We start from the raw sequence: 21,619 nt of genomic DNA on the forward strand, positions 1-21,619 counted from the left end.
CTGGACGACTGTTGTTTTGAATTTTTATTTATTGAGTGTACCAAAGTGATATTCTGCTGAACTATCTCTAACTCTGCAGGGGTTCTGCATGGGGTGAAGAAGAAAACAAATATATTATTAAATTAATAAAATAACATATTATTAAATCCAAAATATTATCAACTAATAATAATAATAATAATACAATGGTGACAATGTAACTTTACAACAAAAACAAGATCACAGTCCAGAAACAAAATAAATATTGACTATCAGCAGTTTCCCCACGCAAACAGGATTTCTAAACAATGAGATAAATGCCTTAAAACTAGCTGCCCTTGCAGTATTTCCCCCAGCATAATAGAATCATGGACACCCATACATTATTCTCACTTCATTGAACAGAGTTGCTAACTGGCCATTTTGATCAGCTTGGTGGGTCCCACGTTAGATAAGAGGAAAGCGGACAAGCAGAGCCCTGTAGCAGTTTTCTTGAACAGAAGGTTATTTATCTGAAAATTTCTCCTGCTGTTTTCCGTATCCCTCTGTTCATCTTCAGCTAAGGGCCTCATTTCTCAAAGTACTGCTAGGGCTTATTTACAGATAAAAAGACAGCATTTACAGATAGACAACAAATTCTAGAATTGGTGTTTCAGAGAGATGCTAGGATTTGAAGTCAATGGGTCTTATTCTCAAGTAAAAGTGCATCAGTGGGCTTGTCTAGGTCACCCTTCATTATATGATCCCAGGTTGTGTTCCAGGATATTAAAATGATAAAACACAAAGAATAAAAGCCAATCAACACAAACTAGAATTTTAAAAAAAAAAAATTATAGCCTGTTCTTAAAATGAAACCTAAGCTCCCCATAGTATGGCAATTCTAGTAACCCTCAGATGTCCAGGCTAACAGGTAAGACAACAAAAGTGCTATCTTATTCATGTTTTCTGGGTTCGATGGCACTTAATCTGGGTAATTGTGCATAGGATTGCAACCTGTTCCTCAGCTAGACTGCTAACTGGTAAAGACTTCTAATAATCAATACCTTTTAGCAGAATGAACAACCTGACAAATGCTTGTTGACCAGTTGTGTTAACAAGAAGCCAAAAGTTGACATATCAAACTCAGGTCTTGTGAAGTCAGTCAGTCTGAGAAACAATGATCTAGCAACATTTTGATGTGGCTGAGCTTGGGTTTGAACCCAGCTCCCTTGCTGAAGTCTGACACTCCTAACATCCCCCCATCTTCTCACATCACTGGACATGCTGGCTGAAGTGGAAGCCCACAGGTTTCCTGTCACTGCTCTGATCACTGTACCACACTGTCACTCAGTGTGATGACCAATTCCCTGCATACCACTCATTTAATTGAAAGAATACCAAGTTGTAGGGGGGTGGGGAATATATACATTCTTCAACCTTGTGCAATGTGCAGTACATCACTGACTGGTGATGGCAGTTGCATTTCAGCACATACAAGGCAGATCCTATGAACGTACATTGGATCAGCTCTGGCCCACGGTAGGCAATGAATGAGAACAACCTCTCAAGACATCCGGCAGTGCACATCCACCACCCTCAAATATAAAACCATTAAGACAAGGATGGATTCCCCCTCCTTATTTCACAGCCTAGCACCAGAACTGTTCCAGTAACTATAAATTAGAACAAAGTGGAATCATCAGCATGCTCTGTGCCATCTCTGAATGGCAAGATCATTGAGCTATCAAATAAATGTTCAAAGCTAATTATTTTTCTGATGAAGAAACATTAAATTACTACCTCCTGGGAATATTATTACAGTTTTGGCAGCCAGCGTGATTTAACTTGGCCAGATCTTCTCAATTGGCCGTACCTAAAATATTATTCGTTGCAATGCAAAAATTAAAACATCGTGGGCGGGGGGAGTTTAATGTGTATACAGTTGATCACAGCCAGGTCTCACAAGGACACCTGCTTCTACCTGCAGCAGTGTCAGGGGCTGCTGTTCAGCCTGCATTCTATGTGGTAAAGAGACGCCAAGTGGTCTTGGGCTTTCCCAGAGCTTAGGTGCCTAGGCCGGCATGGATCTGCTGTGAGACTTCAATGAAACAGGGCAGTTTTGTAGATCACATAGTAGTGAGCAAAGCCCAAATGGCCTACCAATATCATACTATCGATATCATCAGTGGATACTGTTCCAAATAGTAAAGGACGATAAAATAATATAGAGCTAGGTAAGAAATACAGTTGCCAGCATACAGATATATTCAAACAAGATAATGGCCATGATCCAGGGCACAGGCACGGCATTGAAATCACTTAGGCTTAAGTCAGAATAACTGCACTGGATTACAGCCAATGTTTTTAAAAAAGGTGCTAATTTTAAGCACAACACAAGGAACTAATTATTTGTTTCATTTATGGGTCCTTTTCCCTTATAGCTATATAAGGAGGAAAGCGGGGTATGAATGTTTACATAGGTTATGCATCTTGCCATTTGACTAAAAATAGAAGAAATTAAAACAAACTAACACAAATTGATTTAAGGAACAGGTAGAATCATAGGTGGTGCACTTTTAGCTTCTGTACTGATAAAAAAAAAATACAATTTCAAGGCTGCAATTTTAACCCTACTTAACTGGGAATAAGCCCCACTAAATCCAATAAGGCTTGCTTCTGAGTAGGCCAGGTTAGAATTGCACTGCAACGTGGCCTGTTCCTTTAATCATGCAGCCAAAGACTTTGGTTGAATTATGAAATGCAGTTTAATTAATTCTTCCTGATTAATAAGCATCAGTTAAAGTAACACAAGAATTTATCCTGCCTAATGCTTGATCTTACATTACAGCTTAAAAAAATAAATAAAAACCCTATAGTGACACTGCTCTTGATTGGATGTAGCTTGTCTAAGCAGTATAATAAATTACTGTTGTCTTACGCTCTTTTACTTTGACATTTGACCAGTCAAAATCTATTACAGAAACAGCCTTTCCCAACCTGAAAGGTTGGAGTAGGATCTGTTTCTCTCATGCTCCTTTGAATGTAAAAAGCTTTCATTGCTGCATGGATGAAGCACTCCAACTCCCATCAGCCACAGCCAGCATGGTCAAAGGCCAGGGATGATGGGAGTTGCAGTCCACGGGCTCCAATAATGATGATGATGATGATGTATTGCTTATAACATGCCCATCTGACTAGGTTGCCCCAACCATTCTGGGTGGCTTCCAACATAATATAACAACACACCAAAACATCACACTTTAAAAACTTCCTGATGCAGGGCTGCCTTCATATGCCTTCAGAAAGTTGTGTACTTGTTTATCATGCTTTGTTCCTGCTTGTGTAAAGTAGTGGAAGGGGCACACAGTGCTAGTCGTTCTTATGTCAACCTGTCAATCAGCATCTTTAAAAAATGTAAGCTCTATGTAAACAGATTGCAGATTTGTTCAACAGACTAATTAAAGTCACAGTTATCTACTACGCTGCTTCCCAAGAGCAAGGGTGATGGTTCCCCGTGGTGTGATATCACATCACATGGGCATAGTTATTTGCCTTCTGATTGGCTCCACCATCAGGGAGAAAGCATTGGTATCAGCCTTGCCCATGCTGTAATATTCAACTCGGGCTGCATCTACACCATACATTTAAAGCACTCTCCCAAAGAATCCTGGGAACTGTAGTTTACCCCCTCAAAGAATAACTATTCCCAGAACCCTTAACAAACAACAGTCTCTAGGATTCTTGGGAGGTGGATAAAATGTGCTTTAAATGTATGGTGTGTACACAGCCATAACTATATGTGTCCCACCGCATACAGAATTGGGTGTCTTAGTCTTCTGCTCCCGTTTGAGCAATCTCTGGGCAATGAGAAGTCGGGAGGCAGCTCAGTGCCTCCTTGTGTGGAAATTCCTTCACATGTTCATTTGAAGTTGTGATGAAATCTAGCTGGCCAGCCTTTCCTTGTCTCTCTGCCTTGAATTTTTCAAGGAAGTTGGATGTTCATTTGGTGTATTAAAGGGTGGTATGAATCTGAATCCATATTCCTGATATGTGCGCTTACTGAGGTTTATGAAATTTCAGATCAGGCTCCAAACTCCCAGGCTAGGAGTTATCTCCATCGTGAGCAGAGCCAAATCCTGGAGGCAGAACTACAGACTTTGGTATTTGTTTTTTTTGTTTTGTTTTGTTTTTATAATAATTTTTTATTTAATTTTCAACCAGTTATACATTTTATCCAAATTACAACAAATTACCACAAATTATTACAAATTATTTCTGTTTTGAACCTCCTTCAGCGTCTCTGATAGTCATTCGTTTTTATGACTTTAATACACATTTCTTTTTTCCCATATTGCCATTATTCCCCCTTGCTCCCCTTGTTTTTTAATAAACAATACTTATTTATTTTTTTACAAAGCTTCTTGAAGTCCCACTAACATTGTGTTTAAACCACATGTATTTTTCAGGTAATCAACCAATTTTTCCCAGTCTTTGATGAATTTTTGGTCCCTCGTGAGCAGAGCCAAATCCTGGAGGCAGAACTACAGACTTTGGTATTTGTTAGTTACTGCTGAGTCTAGATTTGGATACATGTTTGAATAGTGTGACTTGGACTGAGTTTTCTAGCTTGCTAATCAGCCAACAAATTTGCAACAATCCCTTTACAGGGATTTACAGATTTCTGGACTTAACCACTCCATGTTAAAATCTCACATTATCAGAGATGTAAAACTATTAATTATCTCAGTAGAATTTTAGTTAATAGACAGCTGCCTTCTTTATACGGACCTTAATCATTTGTGTGCTTTCAATTATGTGTTATCACAGACCATTGCCCTTATCTGATGATCCCTAGAATCAAACCAAATCATCCCTAGATGGGATTCCAAGAACGGATGCCGAAACAAAAAGTGATAAGTCTATCAAATATTGCCTCCCACCCAACCCTTACTTTGCATATAAGAATTTAATGTTACCCAACAACTGAACTACGTATTAAGGTACAATAGCTCGAAATTGAAAAAGGGGCACAGGGAGAGAAGTAATGTGCATTAGTGGATGTTTTTACTCTGACTCTGCTACTTAATATGGTGATGTACTTTCATTACTGTGTTTCATTCTTCCTGTTAAACACTTCGGGACTTCTTGTTGTGGGAAGCGATTCATATATAGAATAAGCCTAAATCTAAAATTAAAAATCTGGCCCAGCTCCAATTGTAATCTGGTGTTTGTTGTATAGCAGGAAGGCTAAGCAGAGGAGGTTGCATTGTTCATTTTGCTGGAGAGTCAGAATGGGCTGTGCCCATTCTAATCTTTTGCACACACAAAAAGCAAATTCCCCAGTGCTAGGTCAGCTGTACAAGATGATGTGCACCGTGTGCTCACTTAGCCCTCACAGTTGGCAGCTCCATTGTTCCTGAGGAACAGAGCTGTCAAAGGAAGTCATGGTTTTAGAGAGACAGATGGTCTCTGTGGTAGACTGAAAACATGAACAGCTTTGAAAATTAGGATAAAAAAATCAATTTGTCTGAGTACTCATCAGGGAGACAAGTAAAGTTAGGGGGAAATGCAGAGGTGATGAGCTTTCAGTAACCTGTGCCATGAAAATGGGCAGGCTCCTGCATACTAATTACCAAGTTTGTGCCGGGTCATTGTTTTCATTACTGTATGACATTATTAATCCTTGAATGCTACTAATCTGTGATTCACCCTGATCAAGTCCAAATGGAATAACAATGGACTTTGTTGTCTGGTTGGTCCTAGTAGGTTTCAGGCAAGTTTTCAGTACTGTTTTCTTAGCCAGAGTGCTGTTTATTGGACTGCATCTGACACAGTTAGTTGAACTTAGACCTCACTGAAGTAGAAGGGAACGTAGGACGCGACCTTATGCTGAGTCAGACTCATTGGTTCATCCAGCTCAGTATTGTCCAACACTGCCAGAATTTCAGGCAGCGAGTCTTCCCCTTCCCAAAGATGATGGGGGTTTAACCTAGGACCTTCTGTACTCAAAGCAGATGCTTTGCTACTGAGCTACAGCCCCTTCTTATGGGCTAATAGAGTTACTTATGACTGTACTTAAGTCCCATTGATTTCTGTGGGAACTAATTTATTCTGGTTGCTGTTTGTGGAATGGAAAAATTACCAGTATGGCTACAGATTTATAAGAGGTTTTACTAATACTTTCTTAGCAGGGTGAGAGTGTATTTGGTTGGATCCAACAAAGTTAGCTGAACTGGATCCCATTTAAATCAATGAGACAAGTTACTTTTGGCTTAAGCCCCTGTTAAATTCATTGGGGAACTAAGGGCAACTTACTTACTTTATTTTTTTGCGGAATGGGAAACAGGTTGAAATTGCCACAGATTTATGACTGTGTACTCAGCCTTGACCATCAACACCTGTTGCTTTTTTGTTTGCTTGACTGTTTTCACACAGCCTCAAGATTCCTTTGCACACCTAAGTATAAGCTTCATCAAACACAATAGGAGATACTTCAGAGTACACATTACTGTCACTGTTAATTTTATTTCATTTTTGTTTTTTTACCTAGAAGAAAATCAAGGGTGATCAAATCTAATTTTCCTTCCTCCCCTTAACTACTGTAAAGATTGCAAATCACTTCTGAACTAATCTTGTGCTAAATTAAACTTTCTCTGATAGAAAGGAAAATAGGTGAGATAAGTGCACAAGCCCATGACTTGTTGTGGATCATTTGCAGTCACATATATACCACAGTGAATGTCAGACTTACCCAACCTGAGACCCTCCAGGTGTTTTGAATTACAACTCCCAGCAGCAGCAGCCAGTATGGCTAATGACCAGGGGTGATTGGATTTGTAGTCCTATAGCACCTGGAGGCATCAGATTGAGGAAGACTGTTCTCTGTTCTCATCCAAAGGCTGGTTCTCCTGTCCAGGAATGGTGAGTTGGAGAGGACTCTTTTTGCCATCTGAATCAGGAGAGGGCATTCAGTGCTGGTCCAGTGTCTGGAGGCAATAATGGGCTGGATGACAGCCAATAAAAGAAGACTGTTTCCTGTGGTAGGCTGTTTGTAGGTGGGTAGATGGCCTGTTCTGGGAGGAGTTGCGCCACCCCTGAAACAATGTGCAGAAAGGAAATGCCCATAAAAACCTGTGATTAAAAAATAATAATACTGCTGCCTTCCCCGATGCTTCTAATATTTGATTGCTTTAGCATACTCGGGAATCAAAAGTTTTGTGTCTCTTTTGTAGGAAATGTATACTTTTTTGTGCGCTCTGCAATTTGTAGCTTCAGGGTGCTGTTAAAACCATCAACACCCAGTGGCAATGAGTGCTCAGATCTGACTGGTTTGCCAGCTGCAGTGCTTCTTGGACCGGGGCAGTCTAGCTACACATACTGCTGCTCTCTCATTTAGACAATTGCAATGCATGTTACACAGAGTTTCCCTCAAAAATTATCCTAAAGCTGGAGTTAGATGACTCCACTTTGCAGCACCAAAGTGGAGTGGTGCATTTATCACCCGTCCTTTAAAGAACTGTAATTGCTACCTGACCCTTACAAGGCTCAAGGTGCTAATTTAGGCTTGGGGCCCAAGTATTTGCAGGAGCCAATCCATGCCATAAGAAGACCCTGCTTGTAGCCCATCAAGAGTTCAACTGTGTGACAACCTGGAGTGGAGCTTTTTCTGACTGTAGACTTTATAAGCCTCATGATTCCTGGCGGCAATTAATAGCCAGAGCCAGGAAGCCCAGGAGAATATGGAGACTCTGTTTGGCTGTGTGGAGCTTATATGTAGCCCAAAGACAGAGATACTTTAGAGCCCCCACAAGTAAAATGTGATTCCAAATTCAAGTATGGGTGAGCTCAGAGGGACTGTGTCCACTTCAAAGTAGACCCTTCCAATAATGCAATAATGCAAGCATGGGTGTTTACATTTTTCAGCAGCCCTGCTTCAAATAATTGCCCTATTCCTGTGCCTAGTAATTGCAGACTCGAACATTTTCCTGAACTGGCCAATGGCATCCATACATCGTCTGGTGAGGAGATGCAGGGACTTTTCATGTATGTGCAGCCACAGTCTCCTTCCGCATGGAATGCTTACACACTAGACTTATGGAGCCAGTGTTTGTTTATGTTGTCTCTCTACCTGTACTGAGTGAACGGAACAAAATGCAGTGTCATCAAAATATGCCATCTACAGCACATTTGACGACTGACTGTGAGAAGAAAATCAATCCATGAACTTTAGTCGCCTTTCTGTACTGCTGACACATGACACTCGTTCTTTGCCAAGAGAACGACTGATCCCATTCCTGAAACTAACCTTTTATCTGCTTTAAACTCGCAAAATGCCAATCACCACTTCTCCCACTGCTGCAAGAACAACCCCCCCGTGAGTTTTCAGACAGTGGGGAAACTTCAACCAGTAAGGCAAGTAGCAGATAATACTGCATTTCTTCTGAATTTTCATGCTTCAGTGCTACAGTGCAGAACTAGTAGATAGCATTTAAGCAGTGAGGTGTGGTGTGGCAGGGTAAAAGGACCCCTATGAGTCATCAAAGGCGACTATGGGGTTGTGGTGCTCATCTCGCTTTCAGGCCAAGGGAGCCAGCGTTTGGCCACAGACAGCTTTCTGGGTTATGTGGCCAGCATGACTAAACCACATCTGGTGCAACGGAACACCATGACAGAAACCAGAATGCACAGAAACGCCATTTACCTTCCTGCTGCAGTGGTACTTAATTTATTTAATTGTAGTGGTGTGCTTTTGAACTGTTTGGATGCACCAGCTATGCGACCACCCTGCCACACCCAGGTGAGCTTCAGCAACACTGGTGTCAGAATGGCAGCTCCACCAGACCAGTCACTACTCCAACAAGTATCGGCCAAGAAAAGGAAAAACAGGACAGGGTGCCCTCCAGACGTTGGTGGACTGTAACTCCCACTAGCACAGCCATACTGGCTAGAGCTGCTTGGAAGTTGAAGTACAAAAAACATATGGAGGTTGTTGAAGACTGCCCTAATGCATTTGCAGAAATGATTCTTTGGATCCCAGCTGGCCTTAATAATAATAATAATAATAATAATAATAATAATAATAATAATATTAAATGAGGACAAGATATTGGCATTTTGTAGGTGATAAATTTGTAGCCATGTACAGAATTCAGAACCAAGGAAAAATGCAAACAATTCTCATTTTTACTTCTGTTTTCTGCCCACTGTTTGTGCGTTGTCATTTTAATATTTCTCCCCGCACCCTTACTGAGCAGTTCATTTCCTCCACCCCCACCCGGGAATATAGACAAAAAAATAATTTCCTATTCCTCATGCATATGCATTCACAATGCAAATGCATTGAAGAAGTTAAGAAAAGCAACTAATACAATAAGGAAGACTTTTTTTATTGTGTATGCATAGTCAGTATGAGTATATTAGCTGTCAGGTTAACTTGACTGCTGTAGATTTTGTGTCTTCATGATAAAGTTGGTCAGAATTAAAATAACAGTTTTATGAAGAGAATAAAAGACGGAGCTATTATACAAATTGTTGCAGCTCAAATACAAATTGAATTTAGCACATTTTACCTTAAGTATGGACACAAATTATGGCAGCCATTATTCAACTGGGGCAGGATCTAAAACAGGAATATTGAGGGAAGAGGGGTAATAGTTAAATTATACAAGTTGTCATAAATAGATTATTAGACTTTGTCCCTCCTTTTTATGGCAACTTAGATAAAATTCTTTTAAGAAGTTCAGTAAGATGTTTTTCAGCAATAGCAGTATGAGCAATTTTCTAAAGGGAGAACCTTGAACAGTTGTAATGATCTATAGCAACACATCTTAACAAATTACCACTTTGTTCTAAATGCTAAGCTTTTAATTACCCTGAGCTAAAAAGGTATCTGTTTAATAGAAGTGATTCAAGAAAAGGCAAATCATTTTCATTAGCAATAGTTTGGATGTCCCCAATTAGCAATGACACTATATTTCCTCCTAATGAATACAGTTTTAAAAACATTTTTATTGTGATGCCCCAATTTTCCTTAGTTTGTAAGATGACAAACTATATTGAAAATCATGACTGAGACTTTGATTCCTTTCTACTTTATGACAGCTAATGAACCAAGTGCTTCATATTTTGGAGACATATAGCTGAATCCAGATATAATTAAGTGAGCTGGGAATAAATGGATTATTACCACAGCTTTTTTATAGCTGGAGCTCGCCAGAGCTCAGTTCTGGCACCTTTCAGGTGGGTGCCATTGCCATTATAAGGGACGCGGGTGGCACTGTGGTCTAAACCACTGAGCCTCTTGGTCTTGATGATCAGAAGGTCGGCAGTTTGAATCCGTGTGATGGTGTGAGCTCCTGCTGCTCTGTCCCAGCTTCTGCTAACCTAGCAGTTCAAAAGCACACCAGTGCAAGTAGATAAATAGGTACCACTGTGGCAGGAAGGTAAACAGTGTTTCTGTGTGCTCTGATTTCCGTCACAGTGTTCCGTTGCACCAGAAGCAGTTTAGTCTTGCTGGCCACGTGATCCAGAAAGCTGTCTGTGGACAAATGCCAGCTCCCTCGGCCTGAAAGCGAGATGAGCGCGGCACCCCATAGTCACCTATGGGGTCCGTCCAGGGGTCCTTTACCTTTTACCTTTATAGGAGAACAAGGGAGGTGTTCGTGGTGAGTTGCAGCACCTCTTTTTCTAGAAAAATAGCACTGAGTATAAGCCATATTGTTGATATCTTATTGGCTGTTCGCTTCTGATAGTTATTAATTTGTGGGTCTTCTTTAAACTTTGATCCATTTAAACTCACCTTCAGACATCTCTCATTTGTAAAAACAAGGAGGATTGTGCCAATAAAGCTTAGCAGTGGGGAAAATGCCCCAAAGCATTTCATGTTGTGATTACAGTTACTGTTCTGACATCATAATAAAAAAGAGCCTGGTCCAGAATCGTCCATTACATTCCCTTTTCATTCCCCACTTACCATTTTCCCCCTGACATTTAAATGGAACTGAACAATGTGCTGCATTTATTCCATCCTGAACTGATTTTCATTTTATTTTGCAATCATTCCAAGCTGTTACTCACTTGAAAAAATAATCTGATGCATGCGCTGCCATTGGTTTGCAACCATGAACTTGCAGACATAAAATAATCCACTTTGACAGGCCATCGTGTCCCCAGAGCTAAATCTATTTTGGATCTTTCCATAAGACCGAGTTCCACGTGGTTCTCACCGAGGGTGATTTCAAAAGCCGCCACTTGCTAGGAAGAAAAGGAATCTTTATCCCTGCACTCCATGTAACATGATTTACTTGAGTGCCAGATTTGGGTTTGTTTATATAGCCATTGAAAAGGTTATGGTATTGTTTAATATTCCTAGGAACATAGCAGAGCATATGAGCCAAGCTTCATAAGGTGCTTTTGGAGTCTGAAATGTGTGCTTATGCATTTAGATGGCAGGAGTTCCAAAATGAACTCACAGATGGGGGTATAAATCTAATATGCCTTTGGCTGCTTTTTTAACTCTCATCATAAAGTATGTGCAATAATTCTGGCAAATCTTGTCACAACTATTTTTGTACGGAAGACCACGTGATTTGGAATGCATAATGTTCAACTGGACTTTGCTGCAATTGGGAAACAGGACAGGAGGAAATAGCTTTGCTTTGTATTCTTCCGTAATCATGGGCTACCTTTTTCTACCAGCATACTGCTAGCTGCATCTTTTAATAAAATCATTGCTTTGCAGCAAATCCCTGAGCCCCCAAGCAAGCATATAGTGATATGTGGACTTAAGCCCAATTGAAATCAATGGAATTGAAGCATGGGTATACTTGTGCTTTGGATTTTAGTCCAGGTTAATAGCTCCTACCTAAATAAAATGAATTCTTTAGCAAATGATTATGTTTCTTACATATCTCAACCCAATCGGGCAACAACAAAGACATTCCAATGCATACATGCAAATACATAAATATATTTTACCTGCAAAATCTACCTATGTTGCTCTGCCTGCTTTGGTCTCTGGACACGCCCACCATTGGCATGTGGCCCCTGGATGGTTGCCTGGGTGGGAATGCAGCTTCTCAGGCTGAAAAATGTTCCCCACCCCTGCTTCAGAGTAGGGTGGGCAAATACAATGGCAGCCACTGCAGTTGCCCTCCTCTAAGGCCAAGTCCATTGCTCGGTCCCAGCTCCTGCCAACCTAGTAGGTCGAAAGCACACCAAAAAGTGCAAGTAGATAGGTACCACTCCAGCGGGAAAGTAAACGGCGTTTCTGAGCACTCCTCTGGTTTCGGTGTTCCGTTGCACCAGAAGCGGCTTAGTCATGCTGGCCACATGATCCGGAAAAACTATCTGCAGACAAATGCCGGCTCCTTCGGCCTGTAAAGCGAGATGAGCGCCGCAACCCCAGAGTCGTCTGCAACTGAACTTAACTATCAGGGGTCCTTTACGTTTACCTTTTTAAGGCCAAGACAACTGAGGTAGAGAAACTGGGGGGGGGGGGGGATGAGCTAATATTTAAATTGGAATTTCTCAAAATATAGGTAGAACACCTTCTAGCTTTATTTATTTTATCTTTGTCTATGTTAGGGGGAGCCAGTCTGGTGCCCTCTTGTCCACCCCAGCAGCTCAGCTAATTGTTGTAGTCCACATCAATTGGAAGATAATATATTGGCTGCCGCTAATCTATATAATAATCTAAAGTTTGTCCAGTACTGCTAGCTAAGTGAGTACTATAAATTAAGAATAGTGGCCCTGTTCAGATACAGTTTCTCCATGGGGATTATTCTGAGGGGAGAGAGGGAATGGGTTGTGGGTTCTCCCTCTGTTCCTCCTCCTCATTTGCACATTTCACTAGGGCACTAAGAAAACATTAGAAACTACTATAGTCCACCCACTATAGCTAGCAATATATATTACTGAAATCCAGTCATTAGTAGCCAGCAAAAACTTGAGTAAATAGCATAGGCACTGGATCCTAGAGCTGAGGCAGTTCCCCCTAATGTATTTTGGGAGAGGGCCAGGCCCCCTCAGTGTTCAGAGGGCAATGTCACATAAATGACATCAGGACATCACATCGGTCCTGCTCAATCAACTAGAGAAGATGGCGCCTCTGGTAAATAAGTAGATGTTAAGTACTCCTGGTAATGGAAAATATTTGGCTTTCTTTATACATTGATAATGGGCATGTTTTAGTTATCAACTGAAGAAATGGTTAAAGGAAGTGGTCTTACAGCAAGAAGCCTAGCTAATAATTTTTTTGGACAAGACAGTGACTCTGAAGAGCTAATTGATTTATCTGCAGCTTAATGAATAGAAACAGTACTATTTGTAATATATGAGTTATTGAAGTAATCCATACTGGAGGCACATAATAATAAATTAGGGATGACTGATTAATTGTCAAAGATTTATTTTTATTAATTTATTTTGTTTTGGATTTCAGTGGAGGGTATCTATATGGCAATGGTCTCTTTTGGTATATGCCACTTAGATTTTAGTCTTTTTCAACTATGTTAATTAATCAGATGGCAGAGCTATTAGATTGATATTGGAAAATTGTCATCAAATAATTAAAGAAATGACAAGGCATGCTTTACTAAAGATTCATTGATAATTGGTGGGGTTGATGATATGGAATTGTGAGCACATTTATAGCTGAAGTATTAAGCCTGAATAGCACATCATTTAAAAGTCTCTTCACAGCATAGGTGGTTGCTGGGAAATCAGAACATACTGAAATTATTGCATCATGTTATAGCACTGATCTGAACTACCTTGTTTGCTCTAAATGCAGAAGTTAATCAATTTTGTGTTTCTTTGCTTCAGATTGTTTTTAAAAATGGCAGTATGACACTCACTTCTCACCTGTGGGAGGTGAAGTGGTAGGCTTCTCTTTCACTGGAAATATTTGAGCAGTGGCTGGTTGGCCATCTGTCAGGGATGCTGCAGTTTCCTCCTGCAATGTAGATCCTGCTTTGAGCAGACGATGAGAGATGACCTTCAAGGTCCTTTCCAATAAAACAAGTCTGTGATATGTTGTTTGCTTCTGTATTGCTACAGAATGAAATGAATGTAAGAAAGACAGTGGTTTGCAGAACATTGAATTTATTGAAAGGTAGGAATTGCTTTGTTGAAAGTTGGGGAGCAAGGCATGGAAATATAAGACTTGATAGAAAGGAGTTCTTGTCTCCAATATGCAATAACGGCAGCAAGGGTCCTAATAGCAAAAAATTGGAAACAAGAGAATTTGCCGACAATAGAGGAATGGAGATCCAAATTACTAGACTATGCGGAGATGGACAGGTTGACAGGAAAAATTAGATATATAAAAGATCAGAGGTTTATTAAAGATTGGGAAAGCTTTACGAAATATCTGGAAAGTTTAACTGATGATCAGATAACACTAGTGGGTTTTAAAGGTGTTCTGTAAGTAGTACGGCATTATAGATAAAGAAACGCGGATTTATTATAATGTTTGTATGGACGATTCGTGGAACGACAGAAGGAAGTCTTTTGCACAATAAGAAGAGTATGGATACTATTTACTTTTGTATTATGTATTATGATTTGCATTATGATTTTGCTAACCAATAAAAATTATGCATGAAAAAAAAAAAAAAAAAAGGAGTTCTTGTGAATAATATATGAATAAAAAAGAAGATGGAGAATAACAGTGTTTAACATCATCAGTTTTTGAGTCTTCTCAAAAAGCTACTAGATATTATTAACCTACATTTTATAAGAAAGTCATCTAGATAATGGTAATCAAGAGAATTGTGTTTCATTGTCCACCAGTGTGACAAATTCTACATGGTACTGCAAAGTGCTTAATAGATATTTGATTTCTGCTCACTTATGGCTCAACCATGATTTTCATCATGACTTAGAAAATGGCCCTATCTGTGTTGAGTCTGAATGACACTACACATATGTCTGCCTCTCCTACGTGCTAGACACAGAGTTGGGTGAAATATGCAGAGGTCCCTAAATGATGCTGTGTTGGTGATAATTGTTGCACAGCAGCAAGAAATAAAGAGCTAGAGCACAGTTCAGTCTGTTAAGTGAGGAGAGGCCTGCATTGTAATCCTGAAGTACTGCAACAGGATAGATGTGGGAAGATGAATGGAGGAGGACAGACTTCAGATTTTATGTGATAATACCTGCGCTCATCAGAGAAGAGGTAAAAAGGAATGATCCATGAAAGAGGAAGAGAGGGGATGCAGGATTAAATGGTGAACAAATTGAAGGAACTGACAATAAATGAAAAGCTGCTATTAATTTTATGATCAATAGTCCTGCTAGGGAAAGTTAACTGCATCCAGGAGGGGCAGAGCTTTGCTTTTCCCCTCTAGAAAATCAGGTATCTTCATTTTTTGTTGGAAAATCAGGGATTGCTTAGCAGGTAGGCAGAAGTAGAGACCTCTGGCCAGGATTCTTTATGCCACACTTTTGTCTGTACATTTATGTTATTTTTACCTTAGGTTTCAGTTCCAGGGCTTCGCAAGGCAGCTTACATACTAAAACAATACAATGTAATCATTAATATTACAAATCAACAAAACACAATCAGACTAAAACACCCACACCCAAATCACAAATTAAGAGAAGGCTTGGTGGAATGAAAAGTATGTTAGGGCCTGTTTAAGAAAAAGACACCAAAAGGGGTCTAGATCAGACATGATGAACCTGTGGCCCTCAGCCAGCTTGCCAATAGTCAGGGGTGCCAGTAGTCAAAGTCGATGGGAATTGTGACCTCATGGATTGATATATGTGTTGGTATTTTTATGAGGAGATGTTTCTTTGCTTTGCCATCCATTTGGATATATCAGCTGGGGACGATGGGAGTTAGAGTCCAACAGCATCTGCATGCCATCTAAGGTTCCCAATTTTCCAGGGACATTCCCAGAATTATGATAGCCATCCCAGCTTCTGATTTGATCCTGGAATGTCCCTGTTTCCCCCACCACTGTCACCACCGCTGAACTCAGAGAGAAGGATGAGCCAGGGCTTGTCCTGAGTAGCCACAGCAGAGATGGCAGCTGCAAGGGAGCAAACAGTTGCCTCTCCTCCCTTTGGCAGCTCATCGCAGCTGCTGCAGAGCGGATGAAGAGGAGGAGAGGCTGCAGCCGCCATAGTGTGAGGGGCAGGCAGAGCGCAGGGCCACCCAGGGAGGGAAGAAAGAGGGAGCCAAGTGGAGCATAAGGTATCTTGATTATTATTTTTTGAAGTTCTTTGTGCATCCATGTCTAATCTTGCCCCCTTTCTAAAATTTATTTATTGGCGTGTGTTTTTCTTTTTGTAAATCTACCAAAGAATAAAATAAAATCAGGATTAAGGGATTTTCCTCAGGATTCTGTGTGCTGTGTCCCATTGGTGTGGTGGTGATGGCACTTGCCTTTCTTCTCAGAAGAAATGCTCTGCTGGGGTTGTGGGGTGAGGAGAAAGAAATGGTGGTTGAGCACTGAGAAATGTTCCTCCTGTTTTCATCTGAGGGATGTTGGAGGGTATGCCTCTGTTGTAGATCAACCTGTGTTAGTAATAGAGCCTAGTTTTCTTCCCAAAGCCTTGATGTACCTACCTGCCTTATTCCTGAAGATGGCCCTCTTTTGAGCTAAGCCACAAATATTTGTGTCCAACCTGTAAAGGGTTGTATATGCATGCCATAAATAGCCAGATGGAAATTGCATCCCTTGACTGGACAGTGGTACACTCAGGTTCAATTGTGTGCCTTGCAATTCCACAATCAAAGTATTGATCTAAGAATCCTGTGTTGCACTGCTTGATTATACATTTCTAGTAATAGAAGTATTAATGCATTTTATCTGTTTGAGTTTGAGAACCACTAAATGAAATGGAATTTTGGATTTATTTCTGTTGTCTTGCAATAGGTATGAAATCAATAGGACTTAAGCTCACAAAACAGAGTGCAGGGCTGCAGCTTCTCAAAGCACTCTTAAGAAATCTGACCCCAAATTTCCATTAGGCTTCTTTTCCTCCCCTGAAGAACAGAATATCTAAATCTGCTAAAAGCTTGGCACTTTTTATCTGGCATCACACTTACGTAAATGGCAATGGATAGCGATAGGCAATTATGGGGATTCTGACAGAATGTTCTGAATGTCGAAAGAGGACAAGAGGCACTATCTGAAGACATGGGAGAGGCTTCTCACCCAGCTGAATGAGGAAAAAGTCCTCTTAACAATAAGGCTGCTTTTATGAATCTCTCCCCCATGTATTCAACAAACACATGATGGGACAACTTGATTTGCACCTACTATGATCCCTCAGGACACTGACATGCCCTCCAGCCCACAGAACCATCCATTCGGCATTAGTGTGCCTACAGATGTGGGGCTCCCACATCTGAACAGCTCAGACCAGCAAGAGTTCCTGCTCATGTGACCCACACACCCTCTCACACTCTGCCCCCAATGTGGAGTATGGCTAATAGGCATGCCGTACACACACACACACACACACACACACACACACAAACACACACACGGAATGAGTGTGTGGGAGTTGTCAGTACAGAGCTAATGTAGGCCAATAATATAATAATTTCAAGTGGTAATTTTAGCCAGTTGGTGACAGTTGGATTGGGGCAGATTTAGGGCTGTGCAAGTGGTGTGCACACACTGGGCACTAAGCCGAGGGGAGGCCACAAGAAGGGAGAAAAGACTGAGCAGGCACACACAGGCCACCTGATGTTTACACTCTTGCCCAGTATGAGGAGGCTTACTGATTTCTATTTAAATTATTGTACCTATTTCTAAATTTACATCTAGACATATAAATTAGTGTAAACCTGTGTCCTTATTTGTCCTCTTTTTGGCGATCTATGACCTAACTGCTTTTGGAGGGCAAGTTGCCCATCATACCTGTTAGCAAGCCCTTGTGATAACGTCAGTTAACTGTAAATAACTAAGGAAAAGCAAAAAGTACTTGAAATTTATCCTGTACTCCTTTCAGAACGGTGGGTCCAAAAAAACACCCTTTCGGCATTTGGAAGCATTTGATTTATGCTTACCTATCCCTCTCCAGGTTTTGCTGGGCAAAGTGGCCTGCTTTTTTCCCTTGGCCAACTTGAACAGGGCAGAGATCCTGGCAATCAATTTCTAAAGCAAAACTGCACATGCTGTTTTCTAGGTCAGCATACTTTAATGGCTGTGCAGTCTATTAAGCATCCCTTGCAAACCTTGGATTTAACTAATGATTTCTAATTGACTACGTGTTGCAGCAACATTCTAGGAAACTCAGTAACACCGCACATTCCATTGATTCTTCTTATATCAGAAATTGAAATGTCAGAAGCCATTAATTGCATTTTCACCAGAAGGAGCCAAAGCAACAACTAGTGCTCAGTACAAGTGCTTCTGCTACGTGCACAACTGATATGTTTAGGAAAATGCTAGATCAACCTTTTATCGCAATGACATGCATCCCGGACTAAATTCATATGAATATAACTATTGTATTCCCCCCCCCCAAGTCCTTATATCATGAAAAATGCCCCTTTCTCATGAAATCCCATGGTTTCTTCAACTAAGCTGAAGGAACCATATAGTCAGATATTTGGTGGCAATGAGATACAGTACAAAGGAGGACAGTTGTTGCCAATAGTGCATTGAGCCTGTTATGTGGCTTTAGTTATCTATAAAAAAATACGTCCTCTCCTCTCCACCAGTCAACTTTGTACCAGTCTCTCAGTGGGATCCACAGATAGAGCTCCCATTGAAAGCAGTGGCTGGCATATTGCAGTGCACCTGTCACCTGAGGAAGGTATGCTTGGAGATTTGCAATACTTATTATAGAGTGGAGCTGATTGTTTTAAAATGAGGGGATTTTTTGTCCAAATCTATATGTACGACAAATGATTATATGGAGTATGGCTCTCTGGGCCAAGAGGTCTCACAGTTAGTGAAGGACCAAAAAGCATCCTAGGAGCATCCCTATGGTGTGTGCAAAGTATTCTACAACAGGGTTGGGGAACCTGTGGTCCTCCAGCAACTCACATCATCCCTGCCATTGCTGGTCAAGTTTGATGGGAGTTGGAGCTCAACAACACTTAGGCGCAGGTTTTCCGCCTCATAACTACAACTTAAAGTACAATACATAAATATTAGAGCCTAATGTGCCTTTTGTCGAAGTGAATTGTTTTATGATTTTGGACTTGCTGGAATAATGTGCAGTTTTTTACTGTTCTCAAGTTTAACAACTTAGTAGGGAGAACCATTCCTGACCTCTCGGAACTGTACATGATGTAATAATCACTGTACCTGCCTCAGATCAATAAGCAAGTTTGAAATTATGGTTCCCCGCCCCCGCCCCCCATGGCAGACAAGTATAATTAGGCAATCAGGCAATGGAGGTAGATGTGATTATCTTAAAATGCACATGAGAGCTAATTGGTTGCTATTTTAAACCATCTGTATAGTAGAAAGCAAACTGGGTGTTTGTTTCAGCTGAAGAGGATAGAATTGGAAGGATCAAGTACTTGTGAGCAGAAAGTTCCAGTTGTTTTGTCACAAAAGGACATTTTATTCTTGTTTACTCCCAAACAATTAGATTTTTGTCTTCAGTGGAGTGGAATAAGCTGTAAATATTTAATTGACAGTTTATCATCAGTAAAAGAGGAGAAAGAGACAAATTAGATTTGGGATGATTGCCAGTATGACAAAATCCTCCCCCCCCCCCCGGCTTTTCCACAAATGTTGCTTATTAGGAATGTAGACACACACACCCTAGCCTTGACTTCTACAAAATGTGTCTATACTTAATTAATGCTATTGCATCCACATTCTAATTTATGCATTTTAATTATACAGAGAGGCTTGTGAATAATTAATGTTATTAAAACAATAGGTCATAAGAGTAAGCTTAAAAACAGCAATCAGTAGGTTTAACAGGGTTTTTCCCCCTAACATAATCTCAGGATAGCTCCATTAAAAAATAGTTTAACTGTTTCATTAAATGAACATTATACTTTTATTTAAGGGGCTAGTGAATTAACAGCCTTCAGTTGAGGCCACTTGAGGGAGAGCCCATGGCCAGTCGATGGGTAACAGAAGTTTACATCAAGGGCCTTATAGGCATCATGTGAGCAAACAGGCAGAAACAGAAAATGTAGGAAAGGAGGACCCATGTATCCATAGGGCAATTATATGTGTGTTTACTCAAAAGTAAGTCAACCTCTGTTCAGTGTCGATTACTTCCTGATACTGTATAGAATAGTATTAGAAATCCAAAGATGGGGTAGGATCTCAGGCACATTCAGCGGAAAGATGTTAGGTAATAAATGATGTCATGTAGAGTGGCTGGGGAAACCCAGCCAGATGGGCGGGGTACCAATAATACATTATTATTATTATTATTATTATTATTATTATTATGTAACCTAACTGGGACCAGTTATATGGTAGCCCCATAAGAGTTCTTCTCACAAACAGTAGAGGAGATTGCAACCTTTTTGTTTAAGCTGCCATCCCAGTCTACATTATTATTTTTTGTTTATTAATTTTGTCAGTCTCTTTATCTTGCACAGGGCAACCTAAAGTGACTTATAACCAAACAAGCAGACAATTAACCCCACATAGGAACATTAAATCCAAGAGGAAAGAGAAATACATTATACATGATGGAATAGTCCTGATTTGGGGGGGGGGGGAGAGAGAGAGACTCCTAGAACAGAAAGCTACCATGTCAAAGAGAAGGCTAAACTAAATGCAAATCTTTGGGGGTGGAGATCATGGAAGAAACAGCTGGTCCCTGGGTTGTCACCATATCATAGTTTTCTATACCATCCATGCTAGACCAGACACTTTAAGAGTTGAGAGGTGAGAATCTGTCAAATGAGACATATTTTTGAGCATGAGAAACCAACTGGCAGAGAAAAATGTGATGTGCTGCTTCAGGGTTACAGTATCATTTGGCTGCATAAACTCCAAGTGCAAAAAACCTGAATGGAGTTCTGGAATTTATGGGTCATTGACAGTGTTTGCAAATGAAGATCTGTAGCAGACAGAAGAAATAGCACAGCATTGCTTATTTATAACCGATTTCTGGATGCCAAGTGCGGGCAAACTAAAGGGTCAAACATGGCTTGGGAGACAGGCTGTGGGAGTGTGTACTTGGAATGGAGTGTGGGAATACAGTCATGGGCAAAAGAAAGTGCACTCTCTTTGAGTTCTGTGGTTTTACATATGAAGACATAATAACAACCATCTGTTCCTTAGCAGGTCTTAAAATTAGGTAAATACAACCTCAGATGAACAACGACACACAACATATTACGGTGTCATGATTTATTTAACAGAAATAAAACCAAAATGGAAAAGCCATGTGTGAAAAACCAAGTACACCTTACGATTCAATAGCGTGTGGAACCACCTTTAGCAGCAATAGCATGAAGTACGGTAGTTGTTTTCTGTAGGACTTTTCCCATCTTTCCCATCGTTGTGGGGAAATTTTGGCCCATTCTTTTTTACAATGTTGCTACAGTTCATTGAGGTTTGCTGGCATTTGTTTATGCACAACTCTCTTAAGGTCCCACACGGCATTTCAATTGGGTTGAGGTCTGGATTTTAACTGGGCCATTGCAACACCTTGATTCTGTTCTTTTTCAGTCATTCTGTTGTAGATTTGCTGGTATGCTTGGGATCCT

At 40.5% G+C, this 21,619-nt stretch overlaps 1 protein-coding gene across 1 annotated transcript in view; it reads left to right on the plus strand.

Annotated features, from left to right (window-relative positions):
* The window catches only part of ZNF804B (zinc finger protein 804B), a 221,930-nt gene that overhangs the window by 167,072 nt on the left and 33,239 nt on the right, over positions 1–21,619 (plus strand). The window lies entirely within an intron of this gene.

The sequence above is a fragment of the Podarcis muralis genome, chromosome 12 (assembly GCF_964188315.1).
Source record: "Podarcis muralis chromosome 12, rPodMur119.hap1.1, whole genome shotgun sequence".
Taxonomy (NCBI): Eukaryota; Metazoa; Chordata; class Lepidosauria; order Squamata; family Lacertidae; genus Podarcis; species Podarcis muralis.